Genomic DNA, 15,448 nt, shown 5'->3' with positions numbered 1-15,448 from the left:
TGTGTGTGTGTGTGTGTGTGTGTGTGTGTGTGTGTGTGCGCGTGCAGGGTGTGATTTGTCAAAAACACGGGGGGGCGCAGTTATATACAAAACGTAAGTAACGCTGGCATGAAACGAAAGTGAAACTTTACATACTTTCAGTGTCCAACTCCTGGGTTCTATTCTTTTATTATACGTGTATGTGTGTATATGTGTGTATATGTGTGTGTGTGTGTGTGTGTGTGTGTGAAAGAGAGAGACAGACACAGAGACAGAGTAAGTGTCTGAGAACTAACAACGTTCATTTTATTAACGTCTCTTTCCTCCTTGTTGTCTTTCACCTGAACCCGCAGTGATCCCAAACAGGACTGTACTGATGGTGGAGGGTCTTCAGTCTTTTCCCTCCAGGTTGACATCATATTTGTTGTTTTTTTTAACCTTATGGCAGCTGCTATTTCATATTTTGGGTCAATGTGCGCTCCTTCAATATGTCTTGAGCGGATTTAAAGTTCCGCATCGAACAACATCTTTCGTTTCTTTTTCTTTTTCTTTTTCTCATTTTGGTACAGCTGTGTACCGAACCGAACAGGTGTGTACCAAAACGGTTTGTTTGGGTATGTGTACCGTTACAGGCCTAAAAGATAGTGTATTTATTTGTTGTGTCAAAGCTGAGGGTCTGTACAGTCTTTATGCTCCTGATGTTCTATCATACATCAGAGATCATCATTAAGTAAGTAAGTCATTTATTCGTCCATTTAACAAACATGATATATACATACATACTGTTTGGATTTCTATATTACACATGGGCGAAAAGGTGTAGGCAGAAGCAACAGCTTATTTTATGCCTATCCTAGTTACAAAAAGGAAAGTTGCAGAAACAAAACAAGATAACATGATGGCACAGTTTTGAACAATAAAATTGATAAACAAATAATATAATCGAAGCAAAATTTTAGATTCATACTGATAATTGGCTTAGTTTATCCTGATATTTTATATTTATTGAATACTTTAGTGTTAAACATCCTTTGAAATGTGGTGACTGATGTGCATGTCTTTAATTCTTTATCAAGGTTGTTCTATAATTTTACTCCAATCACAGATATACATTTGCCTTTTGTGTTGGTCTTTGCCTTTGTTTTCTTGAACATACTGGTCCCCCTAAGATTGTACTGGGACAGCTCCTGTATGCAGGGTGGACGTAGGTTGTTGTGTTCTTTATAGATGAATACAGCAGTGTGGAGGTTAACCAGATCTTCTAATTTCAGAATATTTGAACTGATGAAAAGTGGACTGGTTGCTGCAAAGTAATCCTTCTGACGTATTATCCTGATGGCTTTCTTTTGCAGGGTGAATATTGGTTTGATGATTGTTTCGTATGTGTTTCCCCATACCTCCACACAGGATGTTAAGTATGGGAGTATGAGGGAGCAGTACAGTATGTGAGGTGAGTTTTTGTTCAGTGTGTACTTTAGGTAACACTTTATAATAAGTACACACTATGAAGCATTAGTTAAGCATTAGCAAACACTGAATTCATTATTTATAAAGCATATTTCTGCCATGAATACTCATTAGTATATGGTTAATAAGTACAGTTATATATGTTTTACTATTACTCATTCATAATCATAATCATTCATCATTCAGTCATGCAGTTTGTTTGATAATCCCATGTGCTGTGTCTTTCCTCTGTTAGAATGACTTAGACTTTTGTGAGTCTTCAGGCATTGTCAACCTTTAAATCTCATTTGTAAATGTTTTATATGGCAAAGATAGTGTACACTTCAGATTAGCTCACACCAGACTTAATTAATGAGTAGTAAGTGCTTTATAACTACCTGAAATCATGAATTTGTGTGTTAATAACTGTTTATAGGACATCTATTGGAAAATAAATGTCTGAGTTAGTATGAAATACCCACTAAAATATTCACTAACCAATTTTAGTACGTCTGAATAGTGTATGTGCAAGTATAAATGCACATCATGACTTGTTTGTAAGTGATGCAATACTAAATTTTAAAAGCTGAATCCATAATTTATAAAGTATGAAAATACAACAATTAAGCACATTGTAGATGAGCTTATTAATGATGTGTAAAACCATTGTAACTGTGCTTATAAGCCATATACTAATGAGTATTCATGTCAGAAATATGCTTTATAAACAATGAATTCAGTATTTGTTAATCCATAACTAATGTTATTATTAATGATTAGTAAAACATTTATAACTGTGCTTATAAACCATATTCTAATGAGTATTCATGTCAGAAATATGCTTTATAAATGGTGAATAAAGTATTTGTTAATGGTTAACTAATGCTTCATAGTGTGTACTTATTATAAAGTGTTACCCTATTTTATTTTATGTAGTATCATCATTAGATACATCTATATACACAAAACACAGATGGAAAATAGAGAACTGAAAAATATGATCCCAAATGGAGCCTGTATGGGAATATGGTTATAAAAGGACCAAAACAAATCCCGGTGCAACCCTCACATCCCCTCTATGAAAATGAACAGTCCCTTTCAGCTAAAAGACTCAGAGTATCAAAATGCAAATCAACCTGCCTCAAGCTGTTGACTGTTTCAGCCTCTGTCTGGTTGTTGAACTCCAAAGCTTAATGCAGCAGACACATGATTCACTCCCACAAATGCTTCAGTACTTAACTTTTCTAAATATGAGCATGTTTCATTGTTGATCTACATTTCTTATTGCAATACTGGGTCAAATGTATTGTCAAATGTCCCAGAGTTTGTTGGATAGTTTTTTTTTATGAAAGACTACTGACTTTTGCACTGGACCCTAGAAAGCTTTACACTGGAGGGTAGTGAACCTTACTTTATTGAAGTACTTTAGTAAATGTACTTACTGGAATTACCACAACTGTTTGCATTCTGGAAACTGCATTATTACTGCTACAGAAATTAAACAGGCATGCAAGGAGAACTAACACACATACCATTGAAACAGTGGCTGTTGTTAGTTTTCACACATATCTGTTTCTTCAGTGGTGAACTAGCTGTTCAGGGCTTTACTGAACCCATAAAGACCCAGTGCTACTTTCTTTCTTTCTTTCTTTCTTTCTTTCTTTCTTTCTTTCTTTCTTTCTTTCTTTCTTTCTTTCTTTCTTTCTTTCTTTCTTTCTTTCTTTCTTTCTTTCTTTATTGATTTATTTATTTAAAAATAAATAAATAATTTGAAAAAAAAAAAAAAAAGACCCAGTGCTACTTTGGTGGCAGTTCTCAAATTCTCTCTATTTAACCTTTCTTAAGAGATTTATCACAATTTAGTATAATTTTATCCAGTGTATTTTGCATTTTTAAGTGAAAATTAGAGATTTTCCTATATTTAACTCACTGATCATGTACACTACCAGTCAAAAGTTTGGACTCACCTTCTCATTTAAATGGCATGAGATGGACTGCAGATGGCCAACAAGTGCTCAACATCACTGGGAACGCCTTCAAGACTATTGGAAAACATTTCAGGAGACTACCTCATGAAGCTCATCCAGGGAATGCCAAGAAGGTGTAAAGCAGTAATAAAAGCAAAATGTGGTTATTTTGAAGAATCTAAAATATAAAACATGCTTTAAGTTATGTCACACTTTTTTTAACTACATAATTCCATATGTGTTCATTCATAGTTTTGATGCCTTCAGTGAGAACCTGCAATGTAAATAGTCATGAAAATAAAGAAAAACCAGGTGAGTCCAAACTTTTGACTGGTAGTGTAGATGTTCATAAAATACCAGAAGAAAGATGAGGGCTATTATATCAGAAACAGAAAGACCTGAAGAAAAAATGACCTTTTAAATAAAATACATCATTTACTGTATATAAACCAAGTGTCTCCATCCACTGTCATTGATCAAACTCTATGGGTTTTACTGGTGAATTAATGTTGTAGAAGATGACAGTGTTTCCATGTTCACTACGGAGCCTCTGAATGTCCAAATGGGTCATATCTGATGACCATGAAAAGATGACTAACTGTATTTTACACCAACGGTTTACATGGATTGATTGGATTAGTGGATCAACGGGTATTAAACAGTTTAGACCAGAACTTTATCTTACATGTTTATTCTCGACCTTACTTGTTTATTTATTTTATTTTATTTTATTTTATTTTATTTTATTTTACGTCTTACTTGCTCTGTGTTCTGTGTATGCACCAAACCACTACTAATGTGAACCGTACTTAACATGGCAATAAACACAATTCAGATTCAGTTCTCACTCTTACACACACTGACATAGTAAGGCAGTGGTTTCACTTCAGAGCTGCAGCCTTTATCCTCTGCATATTCTCCTGTGTTTGGTCCACTGACCTGAGCCTTCCCTCTGTCTCTTTAGTCTTTTCCCAGTTTGTGTCTCTTTGAGTCTTGTCCTCATGTCTTCGTCCCTGACACCCAGATGGGCCGTACCGTCTGAACAATGAGCGTTCCCTTGTATTGGTTCATCCTCTGTTTCTGAACTTGTTGCTTGGGTCTGTATATTTTTATTTCAGCTCTGGTGCTTTATTCTTTGTCATTGTTGTTCAAAGTACTTTAACCTACCAGCCTCATCCTTGTAGGGATTCTCTGCCTCTTATTTTGTTTCCCTTTTTTCTCAAGTTTTCTCCATGGCCACATACAGAGTTTAGTATTGTCTATTTATTTAGATTCATAGTCTGAGCTTTTTATTTTGTCGTTTCTTAGGTTTTTGTTTATTCTTTTAGACTTAGAGAGTCTTGATATATTTTGCTTTTACTCTGGTGTCTGTATTTTCTGTGGCTTTATCTTGTCATCTTGTGAATAAATATGAATCACTGTTCCACTTAGAGGATTCCAGCTGTGTTTTATTGGAAAATGAGGAGAGGGTTGTTATGTTAGACTTATTATGTGACTTCCTGAGTTCCTCTAGATATGGAGAAAGGGTCATAACACTCAGATATGGATATCTGTGCCAGGGGCACAGGCAAGCTGTTGGGATCAGCAAGTTAATAAACCTCTTAGAAAAAGCTGGAGGAGGATCCTTGCTCCAGCGTCCACTACTTTACACATTATACTGTGTGTGCTATACAGCCATAATGGGAATTAGTCACACTGAACTGTTAGCATGGTTAATCTTTTATCTTCCTGTTTCATACCTTATTCACCACCCAGAAGGTAAGGATTAAGTAATATTAAAAATTTAAAAAAACTCACTTTTTCATAGCCTCTACGGAAAGTAATGTCAGGTGATGTTAGTAAACCATGTTATCTAGTGTTAAAGGTTTACTGTGTGTGTGTGTGTGTGTGTGTGTGTGTGTGTGCATGCGTGTGTGTGTGTGTGTGTGTGTGCGTGTGTGAAGTTGCAGACTGTGACCACAGAATGTATATAATGATCAACTGTTTACTCCCACTCAGAAAAAAATTAAGCCAAAAGATGATGTAGTTATTTAAAATGAGTGAATGCATAATCACACATGTGCATGTTCAAAAACATATCTGTAAACTGTATCGTGTCTTCACATTGTCTGCTACATTATGCCACACTGTCAAAAGTTAATAAGTTTGCATGAGCGCTCATGTGTTGGAAATCATAAGACAGGGGTGTGTTGTTACTGAATAAGAGGACGGTGTCATACACATATTTAACTGGCATCTATTAAAAACAACTCCTCCACTCATTTCTGGAGGAAGGAACAAAGATTCAAGGTGAGAACCCAAGGAGTTTCAGCTCTTCTCAAATAAATTGAGAAGAGGGTGTAATGAACGGAGGTGGATCCATAAACACAAAATAATATCATAACTCACCAAGCAGTGAATAAGTCTATTTTGAGTTAGAAATATGAGGCGTTTCTCAGTACGCATTCTTGTCTGTTCTGCTGTTCTCGCAATCTCGCGAAACGTCCTAAGTGGAGGCCCCAAGTAATGTTCCATTTAAGAGTCCACAAACCAAGATTGGGTAGAATTCCTGGATGTTGTTCTTTTTTTGTCTGTTAAACATACCTTATTGTGTGTGGGGGTGGGGTGGGGGGATTTGTCATTGACATAACATGCAACTTGATATTGATACATATACATATACAGCAGACCTGGGCATTGTAAGGCCTGGGGGCCACATGCGGCCCGACAGCTGACCCTAACTGGCCTACATGAGGTCACTGGCAAATTAAAAGTCAATGCAAATATATATCATCATAATAGACGTAACCAATACAACGCCACTGCTTTTATTTTGAAGGATCTGTTAATTTACGTTTTTTTTCACACATACTTTCTGCACTTGCATAAGGCTTATGCACTGATTGGTTTGTTGGTCAGTTTCAGCTCATGAAGATGTCAGCTAACGGCAAAAAAAAGAACGATTGATTCCGAATGCAGAGTTTTTAACAAGACATGGACTTGAAAGTATTTCTTTACTGAAGTCAGAGGTAAAGAAAAAGAAAAGGAACTGTGATATGCAAACAAACAAAGCTGGGTGCATTTATAGTTTTTCATCTAAAGTTAATGTGGAGCTGGTTTTGCACATTTTCAAAAGTCTTTTCGTGAATATTCATTAATAGTTGTATTCTGTGCTCCACATTTTCTTTTTATTATTGTATTTGTGCAGTTACTGTTTTTGTATTACAGTGAAGTATATATATGGAGAGAGAGATATATATTAAGGAGAGCTGCAAGTGTATTAATCCGGCCCTTATCAACTGTCAAAGTTTCTCATGTGGCCCCATAGGAAACTTAATTGCCCACCCCTGCTATACAGGCTAACACCCCCATTTCGGTCTCAGTACCCCCTTCTCAGCTTTCTCTTTCCAAATGCCCCCTGATGGTGTCCCATCACCCCGTTGACAAACACTGCTGCTACAGTTAATTGATGATTCACTTCATTTTTGCAAAAAATAGATGGATTTATCCAGAATTAGGCTGTGACAAGGTAAGAGAACAATATACTGATAATTAGCACGGCTTTAAGCACGCCGTGCACCTTTTTTTTTTTTTGGACGTGCTTTTCAAAAACTAACCGTGCAAATCACTGGTGCACAGCTCACTGCCTCATACACTGGTTGGTGACTCGTGGACTTGGCTGGAAAATATCCCAGATGCATTTCGTGCTCCTGTCAACTTGAGACTTGTGTTCTTACAAAGTCCATTCTCTTGGATCATTCTTACATCAGCATTGTTATTAAACTAACGCTGAGACATGTGCACACTCAGGGAATATTCACTTTGAAAGAAAAAAAATCTGAGGCATCTTTGTCAGAACAAGGTGGTCAATCAAACTTCCAAACCACACTCATCTTACTTAGTGGTTGTGTCTTTACTAATGCTGAGTCCACAGCCATAATTGGTCTCACTTTAGTGACAAGGGGTACTTCACTTGTTCAAAATACTCATCAGCCTCATCATTGTGTCAAGTGAAGACAATTCAGAGTTAATTCCCTGATCCAAAATCACAAGAAGAAGAAGAGAAACAAAACCTCAGAGTAATCAGAGATGAATCAGAAGAATCTGTCTTTCTTCAGAGCGCAACAATGACAGAAAAAAAAAAAAAAGAGAAAACCTCCAGCATTTTATTACACGCTTCAAAGATGTATTGCCCTTGTAATGAAGGTCACTGTACCATCACTTAGTCTGGATGTTGGCCCAAAGTGACTCATTTGAGTTCAGCAGGAAAAATGTTCCTTCTGTAAATGTACAGAATAGACAGCGTTAGACATACAGGTCATATCAGTGACACTGTTTTATTCATGTATATATGAACAGGGTGACTTTTAACTTCAAATATGAACTAAACTAAATGAAACACAATGTGAGCAGTACTGGCTCAGCCATTATGCATCAAAAAAATTAATCTGTAGGTAACATCGCCATCTGCTGGACAGTTTTCCACCCAAACTTCACCTGATTTCACCGAGGACAAAGATTCCTCTCATTCTTTACTCATCAGACTTTCTGCTGTTCTCATTCAACACCCATCTTAAAAAGAAAGATTAGTGTGTCACTGACGTACACATTTATGATGATGATGATGATGATGATGATGATGATGATGAGGCTACTATGATCATACTTGAATCTAAATGTCTTTTCAGTTTGTCTATTTGTAGATGTGGAAATGGCTTGGCCTGTTTAAAGGACATTTGTTATCCCTTCTATGGCATAAGAACTATGTTTGGTTTGGAAAACATTAATTTTCTTCTTTTTTCTTCTTTCTTTTTGTATCTCATCATGTTGTTTTAACTGTGCCTTACTTCCCTGTCTGACTGGATTGTGCACACATTTTCTATGATTTGTCAAGGAGTGGAGTTTAATAGGTTAATGCTTTCTTTCTTTCTTTCTTTCTTTCTTTCTTTCTTTCTTTCTTTCTTTCTTTCATTCATTCTTTCTTTCGAACATGCAAAGAAACAAAATAAAACTAAAACAAAATAACATTAGAAATGAACAGATTCTGTCTTTGATTACAAGCAAGTCTGAATTTGCATGGTTGAAAAGGAGTAGGAAGAAGTATAAACGTATTTAATCCTACCCCTCAAGTACTTTCACATCTTTATCAATAACTTAATTCATAAATCAAACAATAAGTTTTTCTTAATTTAGCATACAACCGACAACTAACACATAATACTGTAACTGAGTTGTGCACAACAATGTTATCATGGCAGTACAGTCATACAAACTGACATCAATGGTTCAACAATTTTCTTCAATAGTTACTGAATATTTATCAATACAACATTATCAATAAACAAACAGCCCTCATGTCCATTAATAACTACTGCACCTCACAAGAATCAGTTGTTTATATCTTTTTTTTAAACTGAATTACGTTTGACATTTGTTTTACCTTGCTAGTCCAAACAGCTCCCTTTTCCACAGATATCCAAATCTAATGCTGCCTTCACGTGCTGTCAGGAAGACGATCCTTCCCACTAGTGAATTCAAAATTACAAGTGTGTTGTGTTCAAGTGCTTTTGTTGTCATAGTGAAATGAAAAGTGGCTGACACACAATTTTTCCTGACCTGCTACTTGGGTAAAACAGTTTTGGACATGTTAATTCATGTGCTACAGCATTATTCATGCTATGAATGTGTAAAATTATCAGCTAATAGCAGCAGCACGTTAATAAAAGCATTTATTCATCATTCATGATGAATCCCTTGTTGCTCTCCACCATGTTGAAAAGTTCAAAGGTTTTTTTCATCCCGGCAACTTGTGTATCAACATTTTTTCCTAGTTCTCCAGTGAAAAATATGACATGAGGGGGTGTTCATGTGCAATTTTGGAGTTTGTAACTAGTATTTACCATAATTCCCATAGCACGTGAAGGCAGGATCAGTGTCATGGCCTTAACTCTTTAACCAGTTTTTGGCCAATGCTCTTCTGCCAGTAAATCCACTGTCCACTGGAACCCTCTGAGTGAAGACGATGGTTTATTACCCCTCAGCCGAGGGGTATTGTAATCATGTTGTCATCTGTCAGTCCATTCAACAATGTAATCGCATTATCTGAAGAACGCATTGACATATTTACACCTAATTTATACTGTGGATGCATCTTGACATGGAGCAGAAGCCTATTGAAAATCAGTGACCTTGACCTACTTTTTCAAGGTCAAATGGCCTTGTGCAATCATAATATCTGAGTAGTTTCAAATATAAATATGTATGAAATCAGTTTTACACAAAGACAGTCTCATCTAAACTAGAAAAGCACTTGGAGAGTGCAGACCTCTGTCAAGGCAGATCAGCCCTCCCGATCACCACTAAAATTTAATCATTTGTTCCTTGTGCCAGTATCATCACTTCCTGAAAGTTTAATCAAAGCCATCCATAACTTTTTGAGTTATCTTGCTAAGAGACAGACAGACAGACAAACAAACCTTGATGACAACATAACCTCCTTGGTGGAGGTAATTATAGGGCTGTAACCATCGCAAACTCATAAATAAAAAGCTCAGACTACGTTCTCAAACTAGAAAAGCACTCGGTGAGCGCAGACCTCTGCCAAGGCAGATTAGGTCCTCTGCCACCGATCACTGCTAAAATTTAATCATTTCTTCCTTGTGCCAGTATCAACATTTTTTGAAAATTGCATTAAAATCCTTCCATAACTTTTTGAGTTATCCTGCCAACAGACAAACAAACAAAAAAACAGACAAACCCCGATGAAAACATAACCACCTTGGCGGTGGTAAAAACGCCCCCACGCCTTCTGGAACTTTCCATTTGGGGTTAGGATGAATACCAAACTTTTTCAAGCTTCAGGCATCACAAATTTCTGGTGACCCCAGACATTCAAAACAGAGACTTTTTTTTTTCTTTTGCTAAAATTAGTTTGTTTTTGATCATGTAATAGTTTGCTATACTATGCTGTAAATAAATGTTAATTTTAGACAATATTTAGTCTATATAATGTATATTGTTATGGACGGAGGCAGAAAAGTCAGGTGTAGATTACTGCACAAAGTGAGAATTTTATTTTCCTTGGTCAGGATATGTACAGTCAGTCCAGCTGTGATTTACAAGGCTGACAATTAATACTGAACAAACAAGAACTCAAACTATGAATTATGAAAGAGCTGCAGCATCTGAAACTGACCACAATGAACATTTGACAGATAAACAGTACCACAGTGCTTCAGTTTCAGCTTCACAGTTTGTCATGTCTCTTTTGTATTGGGATTGTCTCTGTCAACTCACCATGTAATTTTTATTAGTAAGTTTTTATGTTTATCAATTACTAGAAATTTCAGGCGACCCCATTTGAATTCCAGGTGACCCCACGTGGGGTCCTGACCCCAAGGTTGAAAAATACTGCTAGAAACCCAATTTGGTATGAATTCAACCAATAGCTTTACTGCCGCAGACAATTGAAATTTCACCCATTGTGATAACAAACAAACCAAACCAAATAAATAAAAATATCATTATTTCCTTTTTAAGTTCAATGGTAAATTTTTCTTCCTCAGTGAGATGTGAAGAAAGCAGATGGTTTGTAGTGGTGAAAAATTATTATTTACATTCAGGTCACAAAAATATGATACTTTTGTCCATATCGTGTGTGACTTAGGCAATTATGCTATGAGGCTAACAATATGTTTTCATTTCCTTGTATTATTATTCCTTCTGCTGTGTTTTCTGCAGACTTATACCTGTGTTGAATGTGTTATTGAAACACAGGACTGAAACTTTTCAGTGACACAAAACATCATAGACTGTTCCATTCATGGATGTACAGATCAGTAGGAGAAACCATTAAATCCAGTTGAAATGTGGCAGTAGATCTCATCAGTTTTAACTACTTGAAAAGATATTAACATTTGGTTTTGACAATCAGTTCTGATTTACTGTGTTCTTATTTCCTGTCTCTTTCTTTGTGATTCACTGACAAACTTAATTAGTAATATCAGCTATCTTGTCGGTCTCCACATTTATGCACAGCCATTTACTTACTAAATTAATTCAAATATTATGGAGAATATTTGGCCCCAGTAAGTGACACTAGAATTCAATATGTAACTGCCATCAATTACCAGCAGATGGCAGCATCCTTTAATGAGTACCTTTATCCAAGGCGCTCCACTGGTCATAAACCACTCATTCCTCATCGGTCTGGATCTCTTTTACTTTGACCTTTTGTCTCTTGAATCTTTCATAAACTGTAGCATGTACTTCTTTTATTTTTATCATTTATATTGTTATGTTACTTAACCTTATGATGGTAAAATGTATAGAAGTGGGATGTTCCTGAGAGGTTTTAATAGTTTTGGATTTTTCATTGTAGTTTAGTTTTATTTAGTTTTGACTTTTTTTTTTCTCTAATTCAGTTAGTTTTAATTTTTGGTTTCAGAGCAGGTTTGCTAGTTTTTATTAGTTTTCGTTATTTTCTAAATGCTTAGTTTTAGTTTCTTTATATCTTTTATCTTCTTCACCATCATATTCAAATAAATCCCAGACAGGACTCTGCTGCTTTGTCCCAACTTTAGTCTCCATGTTTCCAGGTAGAGTGGGGACCAGAAGACGACTGTAAACCACAAGTGACGAGAAGTGACGGACCGTCGAGTGTCGTATGGTACCAGCAGCTAAAACTGCTAGAGCGAAATAAATCGATTTTATATCAATCTGACACTGGCAAAGACGAAAACGAAGAGAATTTTAGCCATAATTTTAACTGTTTTAGTTACTTTTGTAAGCACACAATACAGTTTCAGTTAGTTATCGTTTTTTTTCTGTTAATTATAGTTTTTATTTATTTCAGTTAACGAAAATGTTTTTACAATTCTAGTTTTCGTCTTTTCGTTAGTTTTCATTAACGATAATAACCTTGGTTCCTGATTGAAACAAAGTGAAGCACATCACTGATTCTGATTATATAGGAGTTATAATAACATTTGCGTTCAGTGAGAATACTTCAAATGTATGAATACATTATGGCGCAACTCATCTGAACAAAAGAAATAACTGCCTTTCACTTAATACAGTTTAATATTTCATACAAATAACTGAAAGCATACTTTGTTAGCGTTATTGTCATTTTCAATTAGTTTCCATAGTCTGCGCTACACTTAGTTGTTGTTTTCTTTCCCCCACAAATATTATGCAACTACCAGATAGAGTTTTTGCATTTGGCAGCCTTTCATAGCTGATTTACATTTCAGTCATGTTTGGGTGAAATCAAATCTGCAAAGGCCTTCAGCAGTGTGGAGGAAATCACATGGGGATCTGGGAAATTAGACTCTTTAAAAGGTCATATAACATTGTTCTTTTTGTGTATTGTTCTAGGCCTGGGAACTGTGATACTGTTCATACTCTTTCACTTCCATTTATTATGAAATATTTATTAAAAACTTGTGAGACATAAGGCAATAACATGATCCAAACTTAATTTCTTCATTATGTTTCATTTGTATAGCAAAGCAGACTGATTTTTAAAAAAAAATCCTTATTTCATTACTAGCCCTGGTGATGTATGAAAATGACACTAAGCTTTCCATAAAAGAAGAAAAAATAAAAATAAAAAAAATAAATAAATAAAATAGAACCATCACACATGCTCACTCTGAAAAGGTGACCTCTTCCCCTGTTTGGTCTGTTAATCCCATGAAAACACATCATACACACATCAGGTGAGAAGTACATGGTCAACCTGACAAGTAAGTCCATTGACTGTATAATATATATACAAGTTAAATTTAAGACTTTTCAGACCTTTTTAAGTCTACTTAGAACAGAATTTAATGCCCATTTCATGGCCATACTGGCTAAAATGTTTGGCCTCTAGAATTTAAGGAAAATGCATTTATTCACTCCAACACCTTGAGTTCCACTGTTCTGCATCATTTCTCACTGGGGGCTGCAAAGTTAGTGATAATTAGTTCCTAATGTCAGTATAAATTGTCGGGTTGGAACAGGTGTAACTAAGTCGAGTAACGTCACTTTCAAATTTCAACACAATACAGTGAACAAGTTTATGGCATACCTTGAGACCTACAGTATTAAATTTAATAACTTTTAAAGACTTTTTTTAAGGTATTAAATGCAGATTTATAGAATAGAATAGAATAGAATAGAATAGAATAGAATAGAATAGAATAGAATAGAAAAGAATAGAATAGAATTGAATTTATTTGCCAATTGCACAGATATATTGCAGTATAGGTACATTGGAATTGAGAAATTGAAAAATACACACTTGTAAAATAGAGTACTGTATCAGCAAATAATAATAATAATAATAATAATAATAATAATAATAATAATAAGAAGAAGAAGAAGAAGAAGAAGAAGAAGAAGAAGAAGAACATATTCAAGACTCTTAAAAGAGTGACATTTTGCTTTTTCAAATGTAATTATGCATTTTCAAACATTTCCCTGTGGTCTACATAAACTGTAAATGCTATGCTTGGGTCTGAATTCTTCATTAATTCAACTCCACAGGTCCATCTTCAAATCTATTTCTGAGTAATGACACCAGAAAGGTCGTTTTGAGCTCTGGCCCTTGAAATGCACATGACCCCACCAAGGTTGTTGGCTGTGCTGATCTGTCCTGTTCAACCTACAACTGAACATTTTAGGTAATCAGCTCACAGTTTGGACATATTTTCAGTGTGGACTACAACCGCTGCTGCTGACAAACAGTTATGGCGTACTGGGAGAAATGTTCATCAGAAGTCTTGACCTTATATGTGCAAATGTCGTGACGTAACTAGTTATAAAATGTAACAAATTAAGCAGGAATTAAAACAGGTAGTAAAAATCAACTCGATTTTTGCCAAAACGAATATAAAGATAGCTTTGCAGCACCTGGAGGGTTCAGATTCAAACTTTTACAACTATTAGGGTCCAAATACACAAATAAATGTACCAAAGACTGATAAAAGTGGGTTTAGCAAAATATGACCCCTTTAAGACTTTTTAAGACCCCTGGGGAACCCTGTATGCAGGATGTATGACTCTGAAGAATACAACAACAGTAAGTAAGACCTGTGCAACATAAATGGCAAAGGCCAAACAAAAAGTGTTTCCCTCAGCAAGTAGGAATATTGTGTTACTGTATTTAAGAAGAGTTTACAGGTATCTGTACTTTACTTTTTTTCTGACATTTATTTTAGGTCCGTATATTGTAACACATACAATACTGTGCAAAAGTTTGAGGCAGCCTTTAGATTTGTTGTTTTTGCAGCGTTGAGATGAACATGTACATGCATTTCTCAGTCTCTATTCTTCAGATATAACAAGAAAATACAGGAAATATGTGCACAGCCTTAAAAGACACATACTGTACATACTACAGTAAAGTATGTACAGCAGTAAACACAAAAGTTTCAGCGAAAAAAACAGCTTCTATAAACCAAAGTGGTCGTATTTAGAGTGACCTTCCTTGTACACTTAACACATTCAGACAATCTGACATTTTTGGCATTCACTGTCTGATTTTTATTCCAGGTTTCATTCAACACATACCAGATGTTTCTAACAGTTTTTGCTGCTTCTTGTCATGGGGTCAGAGGTCACACTAAATACTGACTTTAACCTTTACAACCCATTTAGTTCTGTTTTTTGTGTGTCTTTTAAGGCTGAGCATGTATTTCCTGTATTTTCTTGTTGTATCTGAAGAAAAGAGACTGAGAAATAAATATGCATGTTCATTTCAACGCTACAAAAACAACAAATCTAAAGGCTGCCTCAACCTTTTGCACAGAACTGTAAATCTGTACTTTCTGTGACTTACATTTTCCAAACAGACTACTAACATTTTCCAAAGCATTTAAGGGAAATTAATGAGGCATTATTCCAGACCCCACTGAAACATAAAAGGACAGAACAATACAGAGAAGACAATTTAAGGACAAGATAATAGACAACAAATATGAAACAAGGCAGATTCAGTTACAAAATAAATAAAACACGAGCAATCTGAGTTTTAGTTCAACAAAATAAAAATAATACAAGAGACCTGAAAGATGAAACAAGACAAAAAC

This window comes from Sphaeramia orbicularis, chromosome 5 (assembly GCF_902148855.1).
Source record: "Sphaeramia orbicularis chromosome 5, fSphaOr1.1, whole genome shotgun sequence".
Lineage (NCBI taxonomy): Eukaryota > Metazoa > Chordata > Actinopteri > Kurtiformes > Apogonidae > Sphaeramia > Sphaeramia orbicularis.
Note: the sequence above shows the minus strand (reverse complement) of the source record.